A 13267-nucleotide genomic window follows, 5' to 3' on the forward strand; every position below is an offset into this window, starting at 1 on the left:
GAACAATGCATCCATTACATTTCACACACCACTGAGAGCAAAGGAGGACCAAACACAGGCTTCAGCTGTCTCGGACGGTTGTACTGTAACTTTTTCCAGTCAGACATATAAACAGAAATTAGCTGTGGGTCAAGCACAATGGGTCATTGATGGCATTTTGAATCCCGTCCAGGTCTTAACACTAAGCTGCTCAGTGTTAATACCTGGACAAGGATTCAAAACTCAATCGATGACCTACCTACTGTGCAGCTACCTCTTGTCATTTGATGCTCATAACACACACCATACATACAGAAGCCTGGAAGTGCCAGGAGGTTTTACTTCCTCCTACAGAGAAGGACGCTGTGATGTGTGAGAATGCAACTTCTTGTGATGTTAAATAACTCCAGCACCACACTGCTTTAGCTACAGTAACTTAGGTGATGCAGAACCGTCTATTGGCCTTAGCATTGATTAAATAAATACAGAAAACATCTGTCAGCCACACAACAGTAAGCCAAACCGAGTCAATAAGAGCTGGACTTTTATAGCAGGTAAACTAATTGCAATCATTCCACTGACAAATGTCCTAAGGTCAAATGGATACATTTGACGGCATAAATAGTGAAGGATATATATATATATATATTGTTTTAAATTGTGCAGGAGTTGCAGCGGCTGTGTTTGTGTGTCTGTCTGTGAATGTGTGTGCGTTACGTTGTCCGTCTGGCGTGGTGAGAGCAGGCTGGCTCCCCTGTAGAGCACAATCACTCTGCTTGGCTAAACACAATCACACAACCTCAAACCAACTCACATGGCCCACTGAGAGATGGGGGAGAGATGGGGGAGAGAGAGAGAGAGAGAGAGAGAGAGAGAGAGAGAGAGAGAGAGAGCCTACATGGATATATATATGTATGAGTGTGTGTGTGTGTCTGTCCCCTATGTGCACTTGCAGGACAAAAGGCAGTCCCATCTGTTCCATTGTCACTGGGTCTTTAATACGGATCAGATAAACAAGACATTTGGGATGAGTGGCCGAGCTCACGTTATAAACCCTGACATCAGCCCCGAATCTACTACTGTGTGTGTGTGTGTGTGTGTGGACGCATGCGTGCGTGTCCACCTGTTACTATCAACCTGGAAAAGCAGCACACATTTACCTGTATGTATCCTGTGCATGTCATTTTTCAATATTACTACAATTTCAAACTTCTGTCTGTGTTTGTACTTTTGTTTTGGTGCATTTGCTGTTGTTGTGTATACCTGTGTGTGTGTGTGTGTGTGTGTGTGTGTGTGTGTGTGTGTGTGTGTGTGTGTGTGTGTGTGTGTGTGTTTTAGTTGTATAACCTGCTCCCATTCTCAGAGGTGCAGGGCAGAGCTGACACACTGGATCTGTAGCGGCTGTGGGAGGATTATCGGCCCATTGGCCTAATCAGGGGAGGTAATCAGACTATTCTCTATCATGACAACAATCAGAGAGAGACACACATCTGCCTATTGAGCTCAGCTCTAATGCCATAATAGTGATGAAACATCTGGTCATTTGGGGCTCAAAGCAATCAAGAAGAGGGATTGGGCCAGTTGCAGATGGCAAACCTATAGTCATTATCTGTTTCAGGCAACAGATAGGCGGACAGAGGGACGTGCCGCACAACACGCAGGTTCACAGGTCACACTGCCTCAGTAACAATGAGCTCACACTGTGGGAAACGTGTCGAAGACAGAACGAATTTGACCTCTATCATTTGAAGCCTTTTTCTGAACTTTTAATTTGAAAGATAAAGACACAAATGGACACACAGCAGCTTTGACTATACAATGTTACTGTTCTGTATGTAATTTTCTTGGGTGTGGTCTTGGTCAAAATGGTCCTAAAGGGTGATACATTCATTTTTAATGACGACTTTAACACATAAAATAATCCTCACACGAGGCAGATAAGACTTCTCTCCAACTTTCGCCTACAACAAAATATCCTTCCAGTTGTTTCCTTTGTCTCTGCCCCCTCAAACCAAAAGTGTAACCAACCACCGCTTCCACATTCCACACCGTCTGAAGCTGCAGACCAGTGGGCCAAATTACCTGGCTTACTACACACACACGCAGAAAAACACACACGTCTGGTCTAAGCGAAAACTGACCCCGGTGGATACCCCCATAGAGTTTGTGAATTAATGCGCACACGTTTGTGTGAAGCTGCTGTGTGTGCATGTATGGATATGAGTGTTTCCTGTCTGGCTGCACGCTCATGTGCGTGTGTGTGTGTGTAGTTGTTGAGACACAGAGTCCAGTCAAACACTCCAGTGGAATAAAAGAGCCATTGTTCACCAAGGTGGTCCCTGTAGGACCTCCAATCCTACCCCTCCACACACACACACACACACAGACACACTCAGACATGCAGACAGAGACATATACATGCATATACAGTACACTCACAGATTCAAACATACACACAGTTTGTAGGCCGCCAGACAAACACACATGATACACACTCCTCTCTGCCTAATCATAGCTTTGTGTTAGAGGGTGGCAGTTGCACAGAGGTAAATATTTGGGTGTGGGATGTAAACGCTGGTCTCACTCACTCACACACACGCACACACACACAGACACACACACACACAGTCATGGTAGTCCGTGTAATTTAGACATAGCTACTTCCTTCCTGTGGGGTGATGATGTTTAGTCTCCCCACACCACAATCTGATTCGTTCATTTGATCTCATCCACTTCCTGTTTAGGAGCACTCCGACCCCTTCTGGCTCAGATCTGGGATCAGTCTTGGTTAGATATAATTCAAGTGCGCCACATGTAGGAGGGTTGATAACTAGTCTGAGATCAGATCTGTCTGCCGAACAGCTGATTCATCCCAAATGTCTGCGTCATCTGGCTAACAGGAGCAGGCTGGATGAATGAACTGGTGTCCTGCAGCAAACAGTTGCATCATTTCGGTGTTTTTCTTTTTTTTTCTTTTTTCTTTTCTTTTTTTTGGCTAGGGGAGTCATCATGTACAGAAGGAAACAGCACTCACTTATTTTGTGGTGATGCTTTTTTTTTTCCCCCTGCTCTCTGGATGTGCACACTTGTGGTTCTTACTCCAGCCTTGGTGTTTGCGCGAGCATTATCACAACTATCAAATGGACCCTAACCATAACCGAACACACAAAGACAGTGTGAACAACCACTTACTGAAAGCAGACACACCCAAAGACATTTCTTAGTTAGCATGTATGTGTGGTGCAAATGTGTCAGAAGCTACTGGACTTAAAAAGGAACATGTTACACCACATCGCAACTGTCTATGCAATATAAAGCAGTTTGACAGCAAGGCCATTTTTGCTTTTGTGCATTCATACTACATAGTTATTTGAGGGCAAGAAGGGAAGCTAATCAGATATTCATTGACATTCTGTTCTATTCCATTATCTGGTCAATTCAAGCTGAAGTTTGTAGAAAACGGCTACAGTGTGTTAGACCTTTGAAAGAATACACCTTCCCAGTAGATTTGTTTGTGGTGCTAAACCAAGGTCATATAATTCCAACGCTGAATACCCAAAGGTAAAGAGGTAGCACACACACTAACACAGCTTCAGGACAAAGTTTACTGGTCTCAATTTCACCATTTTATTCTCGCCCTTTACTCTGGCTACAGTGTGTTGCCTTTATTAAACAGCCACACAGCCATTAAATACAACAACAGTGGTCAATGACTGTACATCCTATTAGAAATAACACTTTTCACAAAGCCTGCTGAGGACTGTGACTCCAAACACAGGCTGAAATCTTTTCCTAATTTCATCTTTTAAATGTAATCTGCAGCCTCACAATTCCACCCCAGTATCCCCATGAATTTGGTCCATTTTGGACAATTTTCAGAATTGCAGGAAGTAGAATTCCCTTTATGTAGCAGTAAAGGCCAGTGTATGATTAAAAACAACTGATTCATAATACGTGTGTAAGAAGAATAAGAAATGTTTATAGCTGTGAGAAATAGTGACACTCATAGGCTGATGTAGAGACGGGAGCCATGTGATAACTGTCCTGGACACTGCAGTTCGTGTCACGTCAAAAACCTGCAATTGTTGTATTGTTCCTCTTTTTATTAACTGTGACCACAATCTTTACGCAACAGGTCTTTCGGTTGCGTAACCTTAACCATACAGCACCCATGATTTATTTGCCGTAACAATGGTCTTTCTTTAAACCATATCATAGATTTCATGCACAGATATTCTAGAAAGTGAGAATAAAAAAAAAAAAAAAAAAACTGTGGTATTGAACAAAGTGTGTGATTTCGCAGAACTGACATTCATGTCTGGCGATAGGGTTAGATAATAGTTACATGACTTTATACCATGCAGTTTATTCCCATAACAGAGAGGCATCCATGCTTTACTGGTTACAGGGCAAACAAGAGAGGTAACCAAAAAGTTATGAAGCAGCCTGTCTCAGTTTGCTACGCAGGGATATTTACCTCCTTATAGAAAACTTTTTCAGATCATAAACAACTACTATTACTCTCTAAAAGCCTTAAGACTTGACAATGTTTGTTGTTGTGACTATGGGCATGATGTTGCAGTGCATTAACTACTTTAAAGACAGGCTAGGTAACATTTAAGAGAAGAAATAACATGTCCTTCCTCTTTTAAATGAATAGTTGAATTACTAACTAAATGCACTCTCATTCCGTTAACTGACTTGTTCTGGTATAACTAGCAGTTAATGGCTGCTAGTGTTAGCAGGCTTTAGGTCAATTTTGCTAATGCAGACAGTTCACAAACTTTGTGATAATAAAAGTCATTTGCTTTTTATTAAGCCATAATTGTTATTTATGTCTGCTGTTCAGCAAAAAATCATACAGTCTTGCTTTAATGTTAAATGACCAATAAATAAATGGAGGGATAATAAAGTGTTATTCTGTATTGCAGCTTAAGACGGTTCAGTCTAATCAATATTTAATTTTAAGTAATATCTCAAGTGATGGCTCTTTTGGCTCTTTAAATCAGCTTCAGATGTGAGTCAGCACAGAACTGTGGACCGGGACCATCCTTCTCATAATACCAGAGTACTACCACCAACCACCGCATTCATGGTGTGTTTAACCATCTGTCTGATGAAACCCTCCTGAAAACCTCTTGATGTCCAGACCAAACAAAAGCCTTTGTACAGGCGAAAAGCTCTGCGACCACTTCAAAACAAGTGCACACTGGACAGCTTACTCACGTCTAACTGAGGTCCTGGCCTCATGAGAGGTGGGGGGGGCAGATCATGGTTAACGGACTTACTGGTTAAAAGCTGAATGCACTTTTTTTATTCCTAAATATGAGGAGCAGAAAATCTCTAGATTGCACAGCAGTGTTTGTCTTGAGTCAGAAATGCCTGAAAGCTATTGCACAAAAATAGCTCCCGTATAAATGTCACATATATTTACTCAGTTAATACAATCAGGAGATAAATTAAGGGTAATTGATTAAAGAAAATAAGCGTGGGAATCATTTCACCCGTATTAAATCTTTACTTTTATGTCTGTTTTCCTTTTGTTTTTTTTTACAGAATCACTACTATATGTCCAAATATAAAAATGTTGACTAGCAAAAATTTCTCTAAGCTCTCAAATGTATGAGAATGTAAAAATGTTATTGAGAGGATTCAATGGTTTGGTCCACTGGTAAAAAGTGGTCATTTATGAGACCAATGTAAAAGAGGTAGTTAAAAGCACTATAAAAATCACACTACCCACACCTATCACCCCATCACCGCTCTCTGCTCGGCTGTCCTAAAATAAAAGATGTTAAGAATGAGAACCCTCTTTCAGAAGAAAAGGGAAGCAAAAAGGGACATGTCAAAAAGAAAAGCCTTGAAAAGAAGAGGAAGGAATTTAAGACAAGACATCAAAATATTATTTTTGCTAAAGTTACGCTTCTGAGAAATGGCAAAGAATGTCACAGAAACAAAGACAAAGTCACATTCACACCAGTGGTCTTGTGATGCCTTTTTCCAACACACACAGACCCCAGAACATGACACAAGTTGCTGAAATCTGCTTATTTTACGCAATAAACCAGGAGATTTCATGTGCCCAAATCAAACTAAAGAAATACAGAAAGAAAAAAAAAAATCTTTAATAATTAAGGTATGTTTATTCATTTTCAATGAAGCAATGTGTGAAATATGGGACAAACTGTGGGTCCTGTTTGCTAATTCATTGATTTAGAATTCTCCATTTCTTCATTAAACAAGTGAAATTTTCATCCAAACTGCAAACGGTCACATACAATGCCCGATGTGAACTGCAGCGATGTAGAAATGTGGGGAATGCTGGTGTAATGTCTTCATTTGTTTACAAGAGTTAGATTAAAACCTCAGAAATTTGCACTATGCACCAACAGACCGACTTAGAGTTAACTTGTCTGCATCGACACGTTACACACGCAAATGCACAAACACAGGCAAATATTATTTCAAAGCCATGTGTATGGTAACAGTGAAATAAAAGCTTGACATGTTCTTTTAACAGTTACAGTGTGGAGCAATCAATTTGCCACTGGAGTCAGCTCTCCAGCTCCAGTCTGTCTTTGATTTAAACTAGACACTCACCATAGAGGAGGTCAATTGTGGGAAGCGCTTGTTTGTACTCACTAGATTTACTGTTTGTATTTGAGTTTGTTTTTGACACCTGTGGGCTGACACACACACACACACAAACACACACAGACCCGTGCACGCACGCACGCACACACACACACTTACTCCAGGGTTCAGTGAGAGCTCTGTGCACTAAGAGAGCATGAACTATGGATTTGTGGAGGCTGGGATCCATCGCAGATTTGCCCTTTTGACCCAGGCACTGAGAGCTATGTGTTATTTTGTGCAGCAACTTCCACAGTTTCTGCTTTTGGTAAAGTGGACAAGGACAGGAAGGGAGAAAAGAGGACAATATGTAGAGGAAGTGAAGTCAGAATTAACATGGCCACTCTTCAGAAGTACAAGTACAAAACTGTACTTCAAGTACAATCTTGAGGTACTTGTACTTCACTTGAGTATTTCAGTTCTATAATGCTTTACTTATCTACTCCATACAGCTACGGCTACCAGTACTCTGCAGTTTAAAATTTTAGAAACAAAACGTGTGATCAATTTAGAAAATAACTAAGAAGGAAAAAAATCTCCACAGTGGCCACAAATCTCTGATCTGAAAAAACAACTAGAATAAACAAAGTAATGTGTAATTTCTACCTCTAGTTGCTGCTATTTTCTGCACCTGTACAAAGGACAAGGGTCTCAGCTACCTGTTGTCTCATGTTCTCACTCTTCTCCTCTGGTCCAGTCTCTTGTTTCTATTGGATAAAAAGAAAAAAAAAACAGGTGTGTCTTGATTTCAACAGGTTAAGAAAAACATCACAACTTTATTTTCTTCCAAAAAAAAAGTCAATGTCATCAATATAATTTTTTTATATCTGTTTGACCTCTTAAAAGAACTGAATCAACAGATCTGGCAACCCTGCGGAACAGATGTGAAATGGGAAGGTAAACATCAACAAGGCAAGGAGAGGTACACTCTGCTCCGACCACCTACCTGTTGAACATTTCCCACTCTGCAATGACGACACACACATGGACACACACACTGTTCCACACAGAGCCGTGACAGGGAGAAACAGAGGAGGAGGAGGGTTGATAAAAACACTTAAGGCTGTCTTGGATTTGACAGGGCGAGTGAAACACACCAAGCACAGATCCCTCCTCATGTCCACACAAACACACACACTCACTGATGTCTCTATTCATTTAGACTGTCACACTCACACACCCCCAAGAGATCTCACTTCCTCTGTCAGCCAGCTAAATTACAGCTCTCCTTCTTCCTGTCTATCTCTCTTTTCCTTTCTCTCTGTCTCTCTTACCTCTGTCTGAGAGAGAGACAGACGACGACAAAGACACGTTTGGCATGTTGTCGCGCTCTCTCACTACGTATTCGGCTCCAACACAAACCCGCTGTCTGAAGAAGTCTGAGAGGACATACGTACCAGATGTGCTGCTTAATGTTTTAATGTGATTAAATGTACCAAGTAAACCGACGACATTAGGGGGAGAAAAAAAATCATTTTCAAAGGGTTGCGTGGGTCAGTGTCCCGGTCTGCCCTCTGAAGACAGACAAGGACTGCATTATGGCTCTGCTGGCTCACACCAAGACAGCTCAGCTGGTTCAACTGTTGAACTTATCACTGCAGACAATCAGACCAGAACCCACCTGACTGTCAGCCAAGCAAATTAGCATAAACAGCAACAACAACAACTTAGTTTTCTATGCCAAATACAATGAAGACATTTAATTGTGTAATTTTGTGAGGTGAGCATGCTAACATTCATCATCAGTGTGTTAGCATGTTAATCAATCCATCTACAAGGTATTTTATTAGATAAATGAAAACAACGACCTGCTGATGGTGCTACTGGAAAAGTCAGGGAATCACAAAAGTCAGTGGGAGACATCCTCTGAGGACCATGACTATCTGCACCAAAATTCATGTCACTCCATCCAATAGTAGTTGAGATGTTTCAGTCTGGAGCAAAGTGGCAATCTAATCTATGGAGTAATAGTGATGTATCATGTTTTTTCTGCTCATCATTTACAGGCAGGAACTTTTAAATTGAAACTATCTGAGCATATCAGAGAATGTTGTACCTGACGTCTGTCTGAATATACAGAGCTGCTTTCATTTTAATCAGTGCTGCTGTCTATACTGGTCATGATACATGTGTAACTGTGAGCCAAAGGGACTTCTTAGGCTTCAAGTCTATTTTAAGCACATAATAATTCCATCCAAAACGCTTCTGAGAGCACAGCAGAACTGTGCCCGGACAAATCCAGTGGCTGCTGCGCGGTGCTGATTTCAGTACTCAGCCAAAGCAGACAATGAGGCATATTCAAATGGTGCTTCTCAAAGCTGTAATTAATAATAGCTCACTGTAGCTACAGTTTATAATTGAAAAAAAAAAATGCCACTATTGTTCCGTGCACTTTGGTGTAAGGAAAAAAAAATGAAGAGAATAAAGTCAAACCACATCTGACAAAAGCCAAAGATAATTAAGAGAAATAAAAGCCTGAACTAACTGGACCTGTTGTGCCCTATCAGGCTCAGGCTGGGAATCAAAGCTCTGGGACAAAGTCAGCTACATTAGATCAACCTCACGAAGATTAAATGCATCAAACTGATTCAAATGTTAACAGATGTCTACGGTTTAACATGACTGTCATTCCAAAATTCAAGGGACCAGTTTTGTGGTTTGTTTTAATCACTTAATGGGCAAATTTCTCCCCCAAAATATATTTTTTTCGGGTAGAAATACCTAAACTACCTAAACTGCACATATATTTCTTTTCCCTGTCTCTCTCTCTCTCACACGCACACACAAACAAACACAAACAAGCAGGACACAAACACACATGTACATCACATCCAGAAGTGGAACAAGAGCTTTAATTCTATCTCAGCATGTTAACAAACGCTATTTAAAGGAGATTAATTCCACAAGAGGATTATTCTCCACATTAGAGATAATAGGAAGTAGGGTGGGGGATGGTGGACAACATTTGATCTCACAAACATCTAGCTAATCCCAGGTGTAACACATGTTTGTGTTCAATAGACAGCCGTGCATGCTTTACCTATGAATTTATACCTTAGTATTCCGTGTGAGTTACATTTGTGTGTTTTCCTGCTTTATCTTAAGTGTGCGTTTGCTGCGGGTGTGTGGATGCTCATAAATTCCTGTAGGCCAAAACAGCAGCTGTGCCCCCTGGCTGCATCGTCACAGTGAGAACACTGATGTCAGTTTTGCAACCGTTTATCGTTGACTGACATATCCAGTTCATGAAAGAGCTTACATTCGCTGTTCCAAACATGCAGTGTCATGAAGAAAAGTCCTCTGTTGCACAGGAAGTGATGTGATTTACATTTCTGGTAGAATCCCCAGCAAGCGGTTTACAGTTAAAAGAACAAGCGATGGGTAGTTAGCATGGACAGAAATAGATAACAGAGCTGCACAGAGAGAGAGAGAGAGAGAGAGGAAGAGTGGGAAGAGTGCTGGCTACAGAGAGTTCATCAGAAAACCCCGGAAGAAGCATGCAGCAGTCCCGCCCACACTGTTTGACTGCTGTGTTCCCACAGAATTAAAATAATTATATTACTTTCATGACAGTTTTATCTGAGGAAACTGTTTCTGACAGAAACTTCAACATCACGAGGAGACATTTACCATTAGACATTTGTTTAAAGGAACAGAGAGATTCATACTGTTGCTGTATTTGACTACTAAACAAACATTTCTATCCCCACGTGTCAAGTCATCATCAGATAAAACAGATCATCTTCCCACATATCACTATATATTTCTTTTGAGGGTTATTCAATTAGCTGTCTTGAAGTGTCTTTTCAAGTTGTAATTTTTCATCACAGAAACAATCTCAGCGCAAAGTGAAGACATGGGCTTCATGTCAACTGGCACAGACAAGGCTCTAAAGAAAGCGCTCGGCTGGCAAAATGTCAGCTAACAGCATAAAGTCTACAAATTGTGTTACTGTATTATACTTGTTTTCGAACTTAAGTTTACACAGTCTGTTTAAACAGTTATGGCAGAAAGTGACATTTATTTGGCTGCTATTCATTTTTATTTTTATTTTTATGGAAAACTTTGTGAACTCTGGCAGACTGATATTCACCAATCCATCAGCCTCATCACATCCTGATCGTATACTGCTCTTAAGATTATAAAAATTGAATCCACCAGCAGTTCTATTTTCCTAGGGACAAAGGTGACATCTTCATGAGTCTGCTTTGTCCGACCAACTGTCAGAAGCCCAAAGATTTTCAATTTACTACCACATATGGAAATCAGTGAATCTTCCAAACTGAGTTGAAACAAGATAAAGTTCGATATTACCGATTGGAAAATGACGATAATGGTTATTTGATTATCATAATTAGCATCCAATTAATTTTCTGTCTGTCAACTAATCAATTCATCAGCTAATCATTACACTTGTAAATGTTTTCCTTTTAATTAGCTAATGGAACAAGCAGTCAATAAAAACAGATTCCAAGTTATAGACCTCCAGCTCAGTGAAATCACTTTATTGCTATAAAAGTGAGACTAGTACTTTAAAAGTACTCCAAAGTAAAAACTAATATATCTAAGCTGCACTGGAAAATTGTCAAAAAATGAACAGGACAAGAAAATGCACACTGCTGACACACACATAGACAGTCACAGATTAAGGCTGTGTGTTTACTCCTCTTTTTCTCTCAGTACTTGAACCTTAAATCGATTGATTCATCCACATCAATGACAAGGCCAGACCTAAACCGCAAGATCGTTCAGGTTTTAAGATACAGACACACACTAAAACATGCTGACTCATGTTGTGTGTGTGTGTGTGTGTGTACTAACACAACACACAGTCATACTGTAGACTCCCTCTCTCTCTTACAAACACACACAGACAACCACACACAAAGTCTCTGGAGCCCACTTAACATGAATGGCCTCTCTCTTCAACAGCAACACATACACATTAACACACGTGCATACATGCTGTTGCACACACAAACAAAGAGAAACAAATAAGACTTCTCATCACTTGAACTGCATTGTCTACCCAGGCAGAAGTAATCAAATCAAACCCCCCCCCCTCTCTCTCTCTCTCTCCGTCTCTCTTTGTTTCTGTCTCTCTTTCTAATGAGGAGCTGGCTGCCACTCTGCGTGGCTGTTTGGTGCTCATTTCAAATGCTTCCCCGCTCTAATGAGGGTCAGACAGCTTGGGTTCCTCCAGGTGAACGCTGTCCATATAAACCTTAGCAGTAAACTATCGCATTCCTTCTACAGCCAGTTAAAACTGCCGCGTGATTTGATCATTTAGAACAACCGACGTGGAGGAATCATAACAGAAAAGACCAATGACAGTGAAGCTCCATATGGTTTCAAGCATCAGCACCCTCCTTGGCTTCCCCTTTGTTTTTCCTTTGGCTGTACTGAAGAGGAGACACATCATTGCCCTTCAGTGACTCCACCATCTGTGTGAATAGTTTCAACCTTTTTGCCATAAAAATCTCCAAAAAATAAAGTCATGTTGCACCATCATGTTGATGCAACATAGTTGGAGGCCTAATGTCCAGAAAACAAAACTTTCTTGGTTTCCAGCTTCTAACGTGATGGATCTGGTGTTGATCACTCTTTTACATCACTGTAAATTGAATATCTTTAGGTTAGATTTAGGACTGTTGGCTGCACAAAACAAGCAATTTGAAGACGTCAGCTCGACAAAATCTGATGAGTATGTTTCACTGCTTTCTGATATCTTTCAGAAAAAATATCTGCAGATTAATTGATAATTAAAATATCTGTTAGATGCAACTGCTTAGAACAGATGTGGTTTTGGAACAACTTTTATTTAAATGCTTCTAACATTAACATCACTCAGCGTGCGTCTGTGAGTGATGCTTTTCTTTTCTTGTTTGTTTCCTACAGCAACAGCGAAATGTCTCCAGTAGTTACAGACCACCAGTAAAGGAGGAACAAAGGTGTAATACTGTTTGCCTTAAAAAGCACGCAAATAACAATTTTAGCACATCCACTGTTTCAAAGGGTGGTGGTTAGAACCTGAAGGCAACTTTGTCTGCTCAAATAACGACACCTTACAAAACAGACGAGGAGAAAGGCGCACAGAAGACGCCTGCACTGTAATGTAAAAATAATTTTACAAAATGACATACGACTGCGAAAAACACACACCTTCACATAAGCACAAGGTGGCGAGATGTTTGGATGGGCCGACTGCGCACTCCTCCCCCTGCCTGCACGGAATTTGCAGCGCCACCTAATCATCGTCATTACAGCTGTTTGAAAAACTGTTTCCAAACAGGCAATCAAAGCCTGTCTCGATAATTAGCAAAGGGGAAGACGTCTTTGTGAGCAAACGGCTCCTCTCCCTCCTCCCATTGCCACCAATCTGAGAACACAAAATCAGATCCGTCTCCTATGAGAACACACACAAAAAAAAAGAAAAAAAAAACTGCACATGCGTGTTTTTTTTTTTTTTTTTTTGTGCATGTGTACGATTCTTAGTATGTGTATGTGTGCGCCCGTGCACCAGTTGCACTCATTGTGCTTCAGAGACAGCTTGACTGAAAACAAACCGCCAAAAAACATTTGAAGCAGAAAAAAAAGGGGGAAGAAAAACAAGAAACGCGCACACACACACACACAACAACCTGTCAAGAGCGAA

General features: G+C 40.7%; 1 protein-coding gene across 8 annotated transcripts in view; it reads right to left on the bottom strand.

The window, feature by feature from the left end:
• Window positions 1-13267, bottom strand: part of sox5 (SRY-box transcription factor 5) — a 208223-nt gene that overhangs the window by 176538 nt on the left and 18418 nt on the right. For all 8 annotated transcript variants that reach the window (XM_041030245.1, XM_041030249.1, XM_041030242.1 and 5 more), the window contains exon 3: window positions 7272-7319. The gene's annotated coding sequence lies outside the window, so the exon portion shown is untranslated. The remainder of the gene's footprint in view (window positions 1-7271; window positions 7320-13267) is intronic.

The sequence above is a fragment of the Toxotes jaculatrix genome, chromosome 22 (assembly GCF_017976425.1).
Source record: "Toxotes jaculatrix isolate fToxJac2 chromosome 22, fToxJac2.pri, whole genome shotgun sequence".
In the NCBI taxonomy this organism is placed as follows: Eukaryota; Metazoa; Chordata; class Actinopteri; family Toxotidae; genus Toxotes; species Toxotes jaculatrix.